The 14097-nt window shown below is 41.1% G+C and overlaps 1 protein-coding gene across 1 annotated transcript in view; it reads left to right on the forward strand.

The window, feature by feature from the left end:
• Positions 1–2232: 2232 nt before the first annotated feature.
• The window catches only part of LOC115588213 (activin receptor type-1), a 28670-nt gene continuing 16805 nt past the window's right edge, over positions 2233–14097 (forward strand). The window contains exon 1 of the mRNA XM_030428633.1: positions 2233–2636. The gene's annotated coding sequence lies outside the window, so the exon portion shown is untranslated. The remainder of the gene's footprint in view (positions 2637–14097) is intronic.

A 14097-nucleotide genomic window follows, 5' to 3' on the forward strand; every position in this document is an offset into this window, starting at 1 on the left:
TGTATCACGACTTTCTGTGCACTGCCACCCCACCATATGTGCTGTATTGTATAGTGATGTTTGAAGACTTGAAAATGCTGAAAAATGTCTGCAAGTGTTAAGTCGCAGTTAAAGAAAACCTATTAATGCACTGCATGCTCCGAAGAGATGGATCTCTTTGTAGAAGCAGTGAAAGAGTTATTACTGTGAAATGAGTCTCTTTTAATGCAAATATGTCTGTCTAGTGGAGGAGATATGCAGTGGTTTTATTACAGATAAATCACAATGTGTTCTCTCTGGTACTAAATTGATTGCTTTTTTAGTAGCCCAATCTCCATAAGTGTTTTTAACTATGTCGCACTACTTAATGTTTTGGCTGTTATTATGAATTATCTGAGGATAGGACTATCTTTTATCCCAACCCATACTGAATCATCTGTCCATGCACAGTAGTCTGACTATTATAATCAATAAAGTAATGCTTCAAACTTTGTAGACATTACTAGATGAAAGACATTCTTTCTGCTTATTGACCAGGGTTTTTTTTTTTTTTTCTTTCTTTAAAATAGCCTTTATCATTTTTATTGGCTGAAATACAACCAAAAGCTTGAACCCTTGACTCCCTGAATGCAGAGCCGGAAACATGGGCAGAGCAAACATAGCAGTAATGGTCCTTTAATTATCAAGCATGTCAAGTTACCCAGAGAGAATACATCAGTGACAGGAACTGTATGCTTGAGCTTCAACATAAAAGCACAGTGTAGGCCTATCGCTGAAAAATAATTGGTAGACAATCAAAAAAACGTTGGTTGTAGCATTTTGGGTGTACAATAGGATGTTTCATTAGGGGTCTCACTTTGAGATAGTTACACTTAACTTGACAGAAATATTGCTGGCTGTCTTTTATTCCAATATATTTATTTATGTTTTACTTTAGTATTACTCTCTAGATTCTGAATTTTTAAACAAAAAATTAGACTTAACTATAAAGCAAGGCTGGATTACCAACCAAAGTATTTCAAAATGGGATTTCTGTAGAAAATACATAAAGTATACTTGGCCATTCTGCACAATTGGTATCTTGACTATTGATACTTCAGTACATTTAGCTGAAGTGGTGGAGGAGGTATTCAGATCGTAGGGTACTTCAGTAAAAGTAGAAACACCAATACACCATTGAAAATCAACATCCTGAATAAAATGTTATGAACTAAATAATGAATAAAGTACATAAAATATAATAAGTAAAAATTGTCCAGACAAATAGCTTTTATTTTTCCAACCGTTGAGGTACCTTTACTATTACTCTCCATTTCCATTTGATGCTACTTTAAACTGCTATTGGATTTGATTCCCTGCAACACAAAAAAGTGCCTTGGACTCATGATTCTGAAATAAGCCATTCAGCATAATGAATCTCTTGGTTCCGTTATTGATGCTCATCCTTTTGTACTTTTACCTAATTACATTTTTTAATGCAGGACTTTTACTTTTCACACTGTGGCATTGCAACTTTCACTTAAGTTGGGACAAAAACTCCTGCACACTGTTCACCTCACTTGCAATCAAGAATGAATTTTGATAACAATGTTTCTGTCCTGATTTGATCCACAGGTGTGCAAAAGTTTCACTCTGTGAACTTTAACTTAAGTAAAAGAATAAATAGTATTTGATTAAAAGTATGCATGTATCTGAAGTATAACTGATTGCAGATAAAATAAAGTAATTCAAAAATACACTACTGTGGCTCTGATGCAGCATACAATCCGAAAATGAACCAGTAAAGTTAGGTAAGTCACCCACACACACAAATAGTACTTAAGTACACATCTTAAAGTGTCTGATATTGCATGTATTTTAGCATCAAAAATATGAAAAAAAGTAAATTATACAAATATTTACAGGTATGCACAATTTCTCATCCAATATTCATCTTCTCTTTTTCTGTTTGTCGATAAAATGAATTCATTCTAAAATGTGCTGCTTTGGCCCTGATGCAGCATACAGTCTGCTAAGTAACTAGTAACTAAAGCAAGAGTAAATCTTACACTATTTCCCTCCAAAATGTGGTATAGTGTGCGTATAAAGTAGCAGAAGAAGGAAATACTCACTCACATGTAATACGTTACTTTATATCACTGGTGAGCAGATAATGACTGCATTTTTAATTTTTTGGGGTGAATGTAGTCTTTCAAATTAAAAGTTTTATTTTGAAACATGTGCCCGGAAGTGCTCGCAGTTTTCCCACTGGCTTGACGCGGGATAATTACAGTGAGTTGTTGCAAGGTAACTTCCTCCTGCAATCCTGTGTTTTCCTGCCGTCGTGGATCGAGGTGCGAGTTGTGTGAACCTCTCGGCAGCGCTAACATGTGAAGAAGAAGAACAAGAAGAAGAAGAGGGGACGAAGAAGAGCGTTTACAAAAAATGACTCTTCGTTTTCTCTGTCCACTAAACATCGAGTGAATTCGTCACTTTTTTTTTTTTGTCAGGCAGCGACCGACGGACGATAATGTTGGCGTCACGTAGGTTCCTCTTCTCAGACTTTGGAAAACAAACCGGGTATTGTCGGTGAATCCTCGGGAGATGGCAGAGTAGTTCGACCTGCGCCTGTTTCCGAGCCCCCCTCGTAAAGCACTTCTGAAGAGATAGACCCCGAGGTAAGTTTAATCATGGCGTATTGAATATGAAATGTGTTGTAACCGTGCTGTTTTTATGCCTATCAGCCTGTATTTTGTTTGAACGTTTCGGGAGACGTGGTGGTGGAGAAGAAGTTTGCACATTTGCAAGGGAGGGAAGAAAAAAAAGGTGTCGTGACGTGCTCTCAGAAGAAATCGCCCTCTGAGATTTGTCTTCTTCACATCTTGGCCTGTTTTCTTCCTGCTGCCACACATATTCACATCTTAAACAGTATAATGAAGCAGAGAGGCACAGCGTGTTATTTAGTTGTTATTTTGCAATGTAAGTGAGATGTTTTCGGCAGTCTCTTAGGCTACCACTGCAAATCTTCGTGGTTGTAATTTCACAATCAGATCAAGCTCCCAGCCTGGCAAGTAGTTGTGACTTCGTGAGGAGTTCTGTTTTTTTTTTTTGTTATGCAAAAACAAGTCTTTGGAAGGGTCGTTGGTGCTTGATCGTGTGTCTCATCATCCCATGCTGAGGACTTTTAACATCACAATCGCAGCCCCTCGAGAGGTCGAGAGGGGGAGAGGAGCACCCCCCCCCCCCAAAAAAGAAGAAAAATCACAGTTGAACACAGAGTGCTTTACATGATCTGTAGTTTAATTTTGAACTAGAGACAATTTAATATGAGCAATCTTAATACAAGACGAAACTTTTCCCCATCAGCCCAGACAGGAAATGATTAGATTCCAGGGCAATTAATGTTAAAAAGAAAAACAGTAGAGCTGCTGCTGCTGATGAGAAGGTGCAAACTTCATTACGAAGGTGTTAACTCGAGCTGAAAACATTCAGAGATAATTGTGCAGATTAAAGAAAGTGTGAATGGGAATGTCTCACGCTGAAGTGTTTCTTCCTCAGAATCGACTCCATTGTGCTGCAGAGTTGCTCCCACAAAATTAAAGTCCCACATACTAATCAGGGTTTCCTCCAGATCTCCTACTTCAGAGTGCATTTGTTGTCAGCCAAGCTCCCTTTTTCAATTTTGTGACACACTAAAAGCTTCACCTACTAAACCGTTCAGCTTGAACTGACCACACAGTTTACATGCGCGGCACACTGACATGCAGTAATAGTGTCTGGCGCAGGAGACTGTTTAATCAATATGGATTAGCCACTCAAAGTGAATCTAAACCACCAGTTGAAGCTGTGATACATGACTTGTGTTGGTGATTTTTCCATTATAGTTTGTTAAAATCAATGGTTTCCTTCCTTAAGTGTTAGGTGGAGAAGTGCTGTAGTTGTTCATATGTGGTTGGTTGATGATCTGGAGAATGTAACCCCACTCGCTTGAGGTCTGGCCCCTTTGTTGGGCGCCTGCTGTTCTCAGTGGACTGATAGTGGTCAGATAAAGACAGACGTCAGACAGTCTGGGCTCAGATATGGTTCAACTCCAGGGGATCTTGGCGATCCTGTTCTGTTCCAGCCGAGGGAACGGGCACCAGGCTGATTGTGACCCACTTGCCCCCCTCCTCCTCCCCCCGCGTCTCCTTCTACAACAATGTTATTGCTTGCCTTCGGGCCTGTGCCATTGTTTGAAACAGCCTATCTGTGGTAACTTATTCCTCAACCAGGCAGGAGGTTATCTGTCTCTCAATGCAATCCCAACAATAGGACTGGTTTGCTATGTCTTGGCCACTGTTTAAAAGGAGAGCAGATGCCTTTCGTTTGTTTTTAAAGAGGCCTTATATGCGTCTTATTTATGATGCTTGATGGTATTTGTTTTTTCAAGATATGTTTATATTCCTTTCAACAAGTAGTTTAGTGATCAGTTAATCAGTTGGCCGACCAACAGAAATGTAATCAGGAACAATTTTGATTTGTGATGAATCCTTTAAGTCATTATGGCTGAAACTAATGAATTCTTTTAAGTTATTGTAGTTACCAAGTGGTATTATTGTTCAGGCTGTGGTGGCAAAAAACGACCAAATGGTTTTCCGTTTTCCTCAGAGTAGCTTCTACTAACAACACAGGACAAAAACTGAGTTATGGAGATGTGAAAGCAGACAGAAATGGTGCCAGGCTGCCAGCCTGTCATCAGTCAGCCTTTATTTTCTCTGGAAATTTCATGTCTGGTGGAAGACACAATAGTGAAAATGAGTTTTATAGAAAACATTATTCTGCAGCCATTACTTTGTGCAAACAGCATTTACTGTGATTCGTTTAAAAAGACATGTCTATGGCCCTTTTTATTATTCACGCAACTGCCAGTTATTTTCTTGGTTGATTATGTGTTATTGATTGTAAAAAACTGGTGAAATGACAGTTTTTCACATGTTATTTCCCAGAGTGGCATTTCTGCGTCCAAATAACAGTCAAGAGTCCCAAGATATTTGTTTTACTATCACCGAACACAAAGAATAGCAGCAAAGGAGAAGCAAAAAAATGTGATATTTTTGTTTGAAAATCAACATAAATGAATAATCAGTTGTCAGAATAGCAATTTATATACAGTGTCTTCTTACAAAGGGCAATAACTTTAATAATAATTAAATCTAAAATATAAAAGCTGATATGAGAAAATGTATTTAATTGAAGTAAGAGTAATTTAGAAAACACGAAAATATGTTCTGTACAAATGTTTAGCCATTGAGTAGCTTCAGTATGAAAAGGATTTTGTCGACCCAGTTGTTGAATAGCAACAGGCAGGAGCTCCGCAATTAGAGTCATTATTTTGTGTTATTCGGTTTAGAATTAGAGTAGCTTGGTGTTAATTTATCTATTGTTTTAACTCCTAATGCAGCCTCCTCTGATTTCACATCAAACACGGATCATGTCAGGGGTCAAAACTGTTTTATTATGACATATATTATTAATGATTCAGCGGTAATTAATTGTTAGAGAAGAATCATCACGATCAAATCAAGACATTGCTTTAATTGTTCGTCCACAGTTGGTGATTGCGTTTCTTTAGATCAAGCAGCCGATCATCTAATAGCTGTAGATCTAAAGTAACTTATTGTATGTGCCTTCCAATTTCTCCCATGTTGATGATTTGCTGCTTTTTGTCTTTTTTTTCGGACCCCAGTGTCTGAATATTTCAATGTGGACTCTGGGAAGAACATTTTATAGACTAATTGATAAATCTAAAAAAAATGACATGTCAGATTATTTGATAGTGAAAATAATCAGTAGTTGCGGCCCTACAATTAACACAAAATGCGGGTCCTGATTGCAGTCCTGCACATGCCTCATTCAAGTTTTCATTCCTACGTTATGATTCCCGAATTCCTTGGCTGCAGTTTCCTTGACCGCTAGTGCATTGCTGTGGCCGTTCTTTATGATGGACAGAAAGTGTATTATTTGGCCTGATCATTTCAGAGAGTACAAGTATTAAATGTAGAAGTATTGATGTGGGCTATCGAGGTGGGGGGAGGGGGGAGGCCTCTGATAGTATCATTTCTGTGTGCACGGTAATTTGGCTGTCAAAAGCAGCTGGCAGTTTGGGTTGGAATAATATTCAAGTGGAGGGAGAGGGAAGTGTGAGCTCCAAAAAACCCTGAGAGAGTGTGTTGCGGGGTTGGGGGGTGGGTGTGTGTGTGTGTGTGTGGGTGTGTATGCATATGTGTGTGTGTGGAATCAGGTTACACAGTCTGTCATTAACAAGAGAACTGCAGTTATGAGACCAAGATAGACTGCTTCAAGTCTGAGCAAGAGTCTGAGGCTCATCGCTCCTCCATGTAGGTGGCTCTCAAGGAGGGGAGGGGATTGTGTGTGTATGTGTGTGTGTGTGTGTGTACGCAGGTGGGAGGCAGTGGCTGAAGGATAGGAGGGGGGCAGGATTTGGCTTCCAGCTCGGAGTGGCACCCTTCAGCTATCTTGCTTCAGCTTGTGGCCATGTGTACGTCCTTTCTATCAGTGTGTGCACACGTGCATCCATGTGTGTCTGTATGCTGACTTACCAGAAAGTTTGACTAGCAACAACCCTGGCATCAGATGAGGCAGCAGGCTGCAGAGGAACACAGCATGTGGGTTGCATTTTGCTTCTGCTCTATGCTCGTGTCCAGCTTTTTAGAAAGGGGCCCTCTGTCTGCGGTGTTATTTTTAGTCAAAAAATCCTTGAGCCTTTTTAATAATCATCAGCCTTATGTAGCCCAAACATATCACGATGAGAACGGCTGTCTGGGACTCGCGGGCACTGCAGTCTCAGCATGACACTAAAAGTTAGAGGGAGAAAGAGAACGAGATAAAGGACTGTGTGTCAGCCGGATTTTTGTCTTGTGTCTCTGGCTGCAGTTTGGGAGCACATTCCCTTCTTCCCCTTCTGGTGGCTATGCGCAGACTTATTGATTTCTATTATTCTGTGTTTTCAAATGTGGGTGAAGGCCAGGGGAGACAAGACACCACCGTCTGCACAGATGCACATACACATGGATCTGCAAGGCTCGTGGCTCCTCTCCTGTCTCCAGACTAACCCCAGACTGCACTGGAGACAGTCTGCAATACACATTTTATGAGCCTTTCACTCGCTTCAGTGCTCTTGTCTTATCGCTCAGCTGTTAGGGGGAAAAGTTATGGTTTTGTTTCAGTTGCTGCCTCTCTCTGATCTCATTCCCAGGCGGAGGCATGGGCTGTTAGTTGGTGGGGGCACTTTGTCTACGAATTGTGAATAATTTGTGCTCTCTTTGGGTCATGGGGTCGTAAACTGAAGTAGCTCCAACTTGATGGCAGTACTACAGCATCACGTTGTTGAATTAATCCAGTCCGTTCCGGATGCTTGAACAAAACAGGGCAGTTATAATTACAGCTGAGTAATATGGTCGAAATCATTATCACAATTTTGTATTTATTTTTTGTGATATCTGCAAAAATTTAGTCAGAGAATAATTAATTAACAAATATTCCCACTTTAAGGTGTAGTATGCAACAACCAAAGAATCAACTAAAATTATCAGTGCTCCAAGCTCCCTGTCTGGACCACTAGCTGCACGGCTAACCAGGGTAACTAGCAAAAGGCAGCTACAGTCGACAGCAATTAGCGGTTATCCTGATAATACGCTGCTCCCTGTTAGTTTGAAGTGTGAACTTAACACGTGCCCAATTCTAAACACATTTCACCTTTTTGATAATTTCACAATTTATTTTTTTAAAATGCATTCTTACAGTGGCAATTTACACAGAAAACAAACCCAAATTCTGACAACTATAACCAATGAATATTTGCTAGAATATAACATGTGAATATAATGACTGAGTGAGTAAAGGCTACTGTTGGAACAAGTAGAACAGGCTGTTAAGTTCAGCAAATGACATGACTTTGCCGTAATGGAGCCTGTCAAACCAAGAAGAGACAACATGTATGCCATATCATGCTATAATGATATCCAGTGTCTAGAATGATGTAGAGTTTCATGTCATGATAACGTTGTAAATCGACGTATTGCCAGCCCTAGTGCAAATTTCTGTCAGTCGATTTAAATAATCTATTAATCTCTTTAGTTACAGCAAAATCACTTGAGAAATGGTTAAATGATATTTAATGCAAGGAACCATGCTTCACTAATTCAGACAAATCAATTCCATCAAACATTTAAAAACAAAAAAAACCCAGTTAACAGCCAGCCCTGCACGCAAAGCCTTTATTTCCCATTTTGTATCTAATGACTAAAGTTTGTTCGAAACGCTTTACTACTGGTCTTTTTCATCAAAAGTATCTCGTCCCTGAAAGGCCAGGAAGCTCCCGGCCATAAAGACTCTATTGGCAGCGGGATGTAATGGCCTGGGCCAGTCGCAGTACCGCGCATCGTGCTGTAAAAACATTGTGTTGTAGCAAGCTGTTTGCTGAGTGATTATCGTCATGGTGGTGAATTGTTTGGTTGATGTCTGTGGGTCACACACCGAAGGTTATCACGTTAGCTCTCTGACTCCCGTGGCTATGCCAAGCTGGATACATAATCAATCAAGACTAAATATTCCCCGAGTTGTGGGTATCTTAATGCAGAGCTCTTTGAGCTGTTTGCCTGATTTACTTGTTTCACAAGAAGAAAAATATGTTTAAAGGGTGTACTCTGATACAAGTCAAGGTGTCCTTTTGAGAATAGAATTGGCCCAGAGCGGTGAACTTTGTGAGATGGTCGTTTGGAGGGAGAGTGTTTGTGCATTCCTCTGTTGGCAAACATAGCTGAGGGCCATAAAGACAGTGTTTGAATTGGCTGTTTCAGATGTTTTTGATGGCTGTGTGAAAATGAATGTCTAATTGCTATGGTGACCATTGCATGAAAGACTTGTTAACAGTGTCTTCTGAATGCTGTAAAACATTCAAAGTTGTGTCCCACAAGACTCAGTTAAACAAAGAGCCATAACAAAAACTCTTTGAACCACAAAAACTACCACAACTCTGGTTGCTTAAGTTTTGGGTCTCTGTGCAGGTGAGGCATCTCGTGATTGTCTGTACGCTAGACTCTGCCAGTTTTCCGTATCTGTCTTTAGTTGTCCTCTGTCTCTCTCACAAGTATGTTTTGTTCGAGTATGAATCAAACTCTATCTCACGACTTCAGTGTAGACAAAAGCGTAATCAAAATCTTCATCCGTGTTGTGATGGGGTGCCTGCCAGAGTGTGTCATTGGTGTTGTTGATACCGAGGTGGAAGGAAGAAAAGGCAGCCATTGTCTCTGATTACATTTGATCTAGACCGAGTACACTGTGTGTGCGTTCCTCGGTTGTACTGTATCCAAGGAACAAAAACCTGTCACACTCTTGCCTACTACAGTGAATGTGTGTGCGAGAATCGAACACAAGTGGGGGGCATTTGCATTTGATTACATTCCTCACATTGTGAAAGGTGGCAGCTGCTGAGATACCGTAGGGTCCTGATAGATGGAGCCTGGCTCAACCTGATGGGGCACTGCAGATTCCACAGGCTTTTCCAAGGGCCACAAAAGTCCCCCTTTCATCTCCCATTTGATGAGGCCCTTGGCCAGTAAGGTGTGTTTTCAAAGGTTAATGAGCTTTGCTTTCTGCTCAGTAGAACGATCCGTCTTTCACACACAACCCCAGTGTGTGAGGCTGGATATCGAGAAGGACGTTTCGCTCCTATGCCAGACAAGGTCACAGCACAGTTCAGAATATTTCAATACAAAACAATACCTGAGGTTGGTTACCAGAGTAAGTTTTCCAACATACTCTGCTGGACTTGAGGAACATGACAAAGCTTACTGCGTTGGCCTGGTCACCAATCGTGTTGCTGCAAGACCAAGTCTGATCCGAGATGTCGCCTCCATAGATCAGACTAGCCTTTGACCCGTCATGTGATAGACATAGGTCCTGCCACTTGCTAGCTATCTTGGGAAAGCCCCCAGGCAGTTATTTCTTGCTAACAAGACCAGACCTCTATGTAAGTGAAAGGGGAGAAAGCCACAACTTCACTTTCAGTGGTCATATGAACAGAAAAACTGTATGATATCCTCCTGTTCAAGGCTTATGAGAAGTCCGCCTGCAGCGACACTGGATTGAATGAAACTGAAGCAGACGTTTGGCTTTTGGGGAAATGGGGGTGGGATAAGTGTCGTACAAGCGTCGCACTTATGTTACAGATTTAATTTAAAAAAAAGAAAAAAAAAGCTTACGTCGGTGGCCTCCTCTCTTATAACATCTCTGGCGTTGCTGGGAGATCTTTTGAGTCCTGTGTTTGCGAGGTGGGGCCTCCATGGATCGGACTTGTTCCGGCATGTCCCACTGATGCTTGATCGGATTGGGATCTGAGGAATTTGGAGGCCAGGTCGACACCGTGAGTTCTTTGTGACATTCCTCCGGCCATTGCATTGTCACAAGATGATCAATGTTATTCACTCTATCTGTCAATGTTATGGCTGATTGGTATCAGTATTTGAAGGTGAGAGTTTTAGACAGTTTTGGTTCTGCGGAGAGGGGTTTTGATGAGGTGGTGCCTGTCTTATTTGTATTTTACTAGCATGCAGATTAAAGCCCAGTTGAACCAGAAGGAGGCTGTGAAGTATTAACTAGTGGTCTCATGGCTAGACTCTTCATGACTCAAACCAGCTGCTCATTTTATACCTCTGACAAAACAAATCAGAGGAACCAAGCAACCAAAATATCTTATTCTATAATTTGCTGCCCTTTCTGCGATGATGACCTGCGAATTGTGTTGCCAATGGCTGGTTGGCCTAAAGATACCTAAAATATTAGTCCTAGAATCACAGTGAGTATGATGCGTCCGACAAGTCTACAGACCAACTGCTCAAAATACTACATGGAATTTAAAATAAGGTACAGTCAATTGTTCATTGTTTTGCTGCATCTTTTGAGCACAGTAAAAGCAGCACACACAGATGATTTGACATCATTTTTAGAAAATAGAAAAGAAAACTTACAAAACAGTTCTTTGCCATTTTGCTATTGTTGGGCCTGATGCTTGCACATGGTACCCCGATTTGATTAATGTGAACTTTAAATCCAACATATTTTAATCACGTGTGCTTGTTTTTTTTTCAGTAAGATTCAATGTAATCTTACATTCTACTCACACAGTTGTATCAATTTTGAGTGCGCATTCCCTCAAAACCTACTAAAAAGTTAAGATTGTGTATTTTTTTTTTACTTAGTTTTAGTCATCCCCAGTGTTGTATTTTACTGTAGGCAGAGAGTGTTTTTTCAACTGTGGTGAACGTGTTGATTTGCTGAGCTGTAGTGTGAATATGAATGTGGGCTGCTGCAAAGAGGAGGACTTTTCGCCCTCAGGTCTGTATTACACCCACATCCACCTAGGAGCAAACCATCTGTGTGTCCCTGATGGCATGCTGGCACTTTGGCTGTCTGGGTCTGGAGTCGGGGACGGGGGACAGGGACACGAGCAGCAGGCTCCGCATTGCCCCAGTCTCTGCCTGTTTCTTCCCTCGCCACCCCGCAGTTTGCTGCAGTTTCCTTCGGTGCCTGGGCTATTTGTGCCGCGGTAACTGTGCCAGCCTGCCAGCTCAGACACAGATTCCACCTCTCGTCTCCCCCTTTGCCAGCATGATGACTCAGCAGCTCCTGCAGGGCTTCCAGCCTCCTCCCTCCGCAACCTCAGTGATACACCATGCTCATCAGACAAAGTAGTGTTTTGTCATTCTCTCCTTCGTCCTGACCTGAATACAAAAACAGACCAAATAAGAAAGCATCCAGCCAGACTAAAAGGTTTTGTTTGTTGTTGAAAGCCATTTCAGCAATCAGTTTGAAAATGTCACATGGAAACAACAAATGGTGATAAAATAATCGGTTTAATGCGACACTTAAAGACGTAGAGGTAGGATGCCTACAGACTCTTCAAATTAAATCATCCTTACTGTCTACGTCCCTCTCTTTTTGGGTTCAGTTGTATCAGCATTTGAGTGGCATGTTTAATCATCTCCATCTAATCACTCTAAGCTCTGCTCAACTTCTTAGACAAGTGCTTATCTAGATAGCCCTCTGGAGTGGGATGACTGGAAAGAGTCTGGGGAGGAAACGTAGCGTCGTAAAATGGGAGCCTTGATATGCAGGATCACTTTCAAGTCCCTCTAGCAGTGCTCAGCAGGAGTCAACCCTAACATACTTTTCACTGGGCCAAGTCTATTTCAGCTATTCCTCTCAGGGTTGTACACACTTTGCCTACCTTGTGTTGAGCTCAATGTGGCCTCTATGTTTCCATGTGCAAGGTCGGTGCTTACGCATCTCAGCAGCATTGATATCCTCATACAAAATACCTGTGGTGTGAAATGTTTTCAGATTATGTACTCAGGTAAAAGCAGAAATCCTATTAATAGTCCATTTAAAGTAATAATGCTGCGTTCAGAATGTTTTTCAACTAAAGCGGCAGAATTATTATCACCTAAATTACTTAAAATTAGTTACTGATTATTAGGGGTGAGAAAAATATCAATACAGAAATATATCCTTTCCTCTGGCAACACAAGATCAATACACTAGCGCCCAAATTGAAATTAAAACATGGAGGGTTTCTAAACGCATTCCCCCGTTAATTTGACTTACACGTTACTATAAATCGATCAGTGTGCAAGTTTGAAAGTTACGTGTTTGGCTTAGTGATGTTTAATGTCCTTGACCTGTCTCAATTAGCCACTTGCTAGCGACTCCTTTTTTAAAGACATGTAAATGCTTTAAAATTCACAAGTGGGGGTAATTACTAGCGCTGCACAATATTGGAAAATACTGACATTGCAATATTTCTTGTTTTACTGAAATGTTCTCCAGATGACTTGAACAGATATGTATTCTTTCAAGTGTGTATTCTCATAATCAGCTGCTCCTGACTTGCCAATGCTGGTTAGAATTGAAAAGGTTATGTATAGAATAGTAAAGTAAACATCGAAGATATAGTGATCCATTAAAACCTTTGTGACTCACTTGAATGATTACCTTCCACGCATAATTTTAGCTCAGCTGTGTTTAGCGGATCGCAACACATCTGGTACGGAGTATATCTGGCCTGTTCACTTAAAGATGAGACCAAACCTTTCTATGGATGAGCCTGGTTTGTATGCTAGCACCCTGCCAAAAATCCTTTAATGCCTTAATTAGTTCCAATGCATGTTATAAAATGGCCAAGGCTGCCTTACTTGACATTGCACTTCCTGCAACGTCACTGTTGCACATTGCAATGTCGGTGTTAAAACAATACAATGTGCAGTGCTAGTATTTCCTTATGTTGTCTTATTTTTAACCTAAGACCTATTCGAAAACCCACGACCTCAAGACGAGTGAGCCAGAGGAACGTATTTTCCAGGGGTTAGGATTCATTCTTGTGGTAGTCTATAGTAAAACCAATTCAATTATTGGTTTCAACAGCAGTTAACGTGGAAAAATATATCTGAAGTTATAATTACCACCTGGTTTCCTATTACAATGCCACATCAGAGGACATAGGAAGAGGGAATAAAAGTAAAAGACGGGGGTTGAGACGGATAGAGAGGGGGGGAAATGAGAGCACACCCTTGGCAGGATGTCAGCTCTGTGAACACACACTGCAGAACACTGCCAGAGAATTCAATACGCAGGGATGGAGGACTTCAACACACACACACATTCACACACAGCGCCATAAAGTTGTCTGTTCAGATCGCAATCGGTTCTGCAGATACTGCTAGCCCTGCCTCTCTCCTTTCCAAGAATCCTTTCTGAGGTTTCCAATATCAGGACTCGTCCTCCTCGCTGTGTATTCAAGCAAAGCTGTTCGCTGGCTTGGTGATATGTTACCAGCCCGATGTGGAGTAGTTTCTGTTTGCCTTTGTGTAAATAGAATACATGCACAAATGCATACATGAGCACCTGCAGGAGACCAAGCAAACTCAAAAAGGCCCTCAGGTTTTTGCAATGCATAGAAAGACATATTTGCTCTGTACATAAAGAGCAAACACATACCAGAGCTACAGAGCTGCTTGGCCGTCAGTGTGCGGCTCGCTGCTTGTGATGGCTTATTCAAGACAAAGTGTCTGCGTGGGAGAAATG

This window comes from Sparus aurata, chromosome 9 (assembly GCF_900880675.1).
Source record: "Sparus aurata chromosome 9, fSpaAur1.1, whole genome shotgun sequence".
NCBI lineage: Eukaryota > Metazoa > Chordata > Actinopteri > Spariformes > Sparidae > Sparus > Sparus aurata.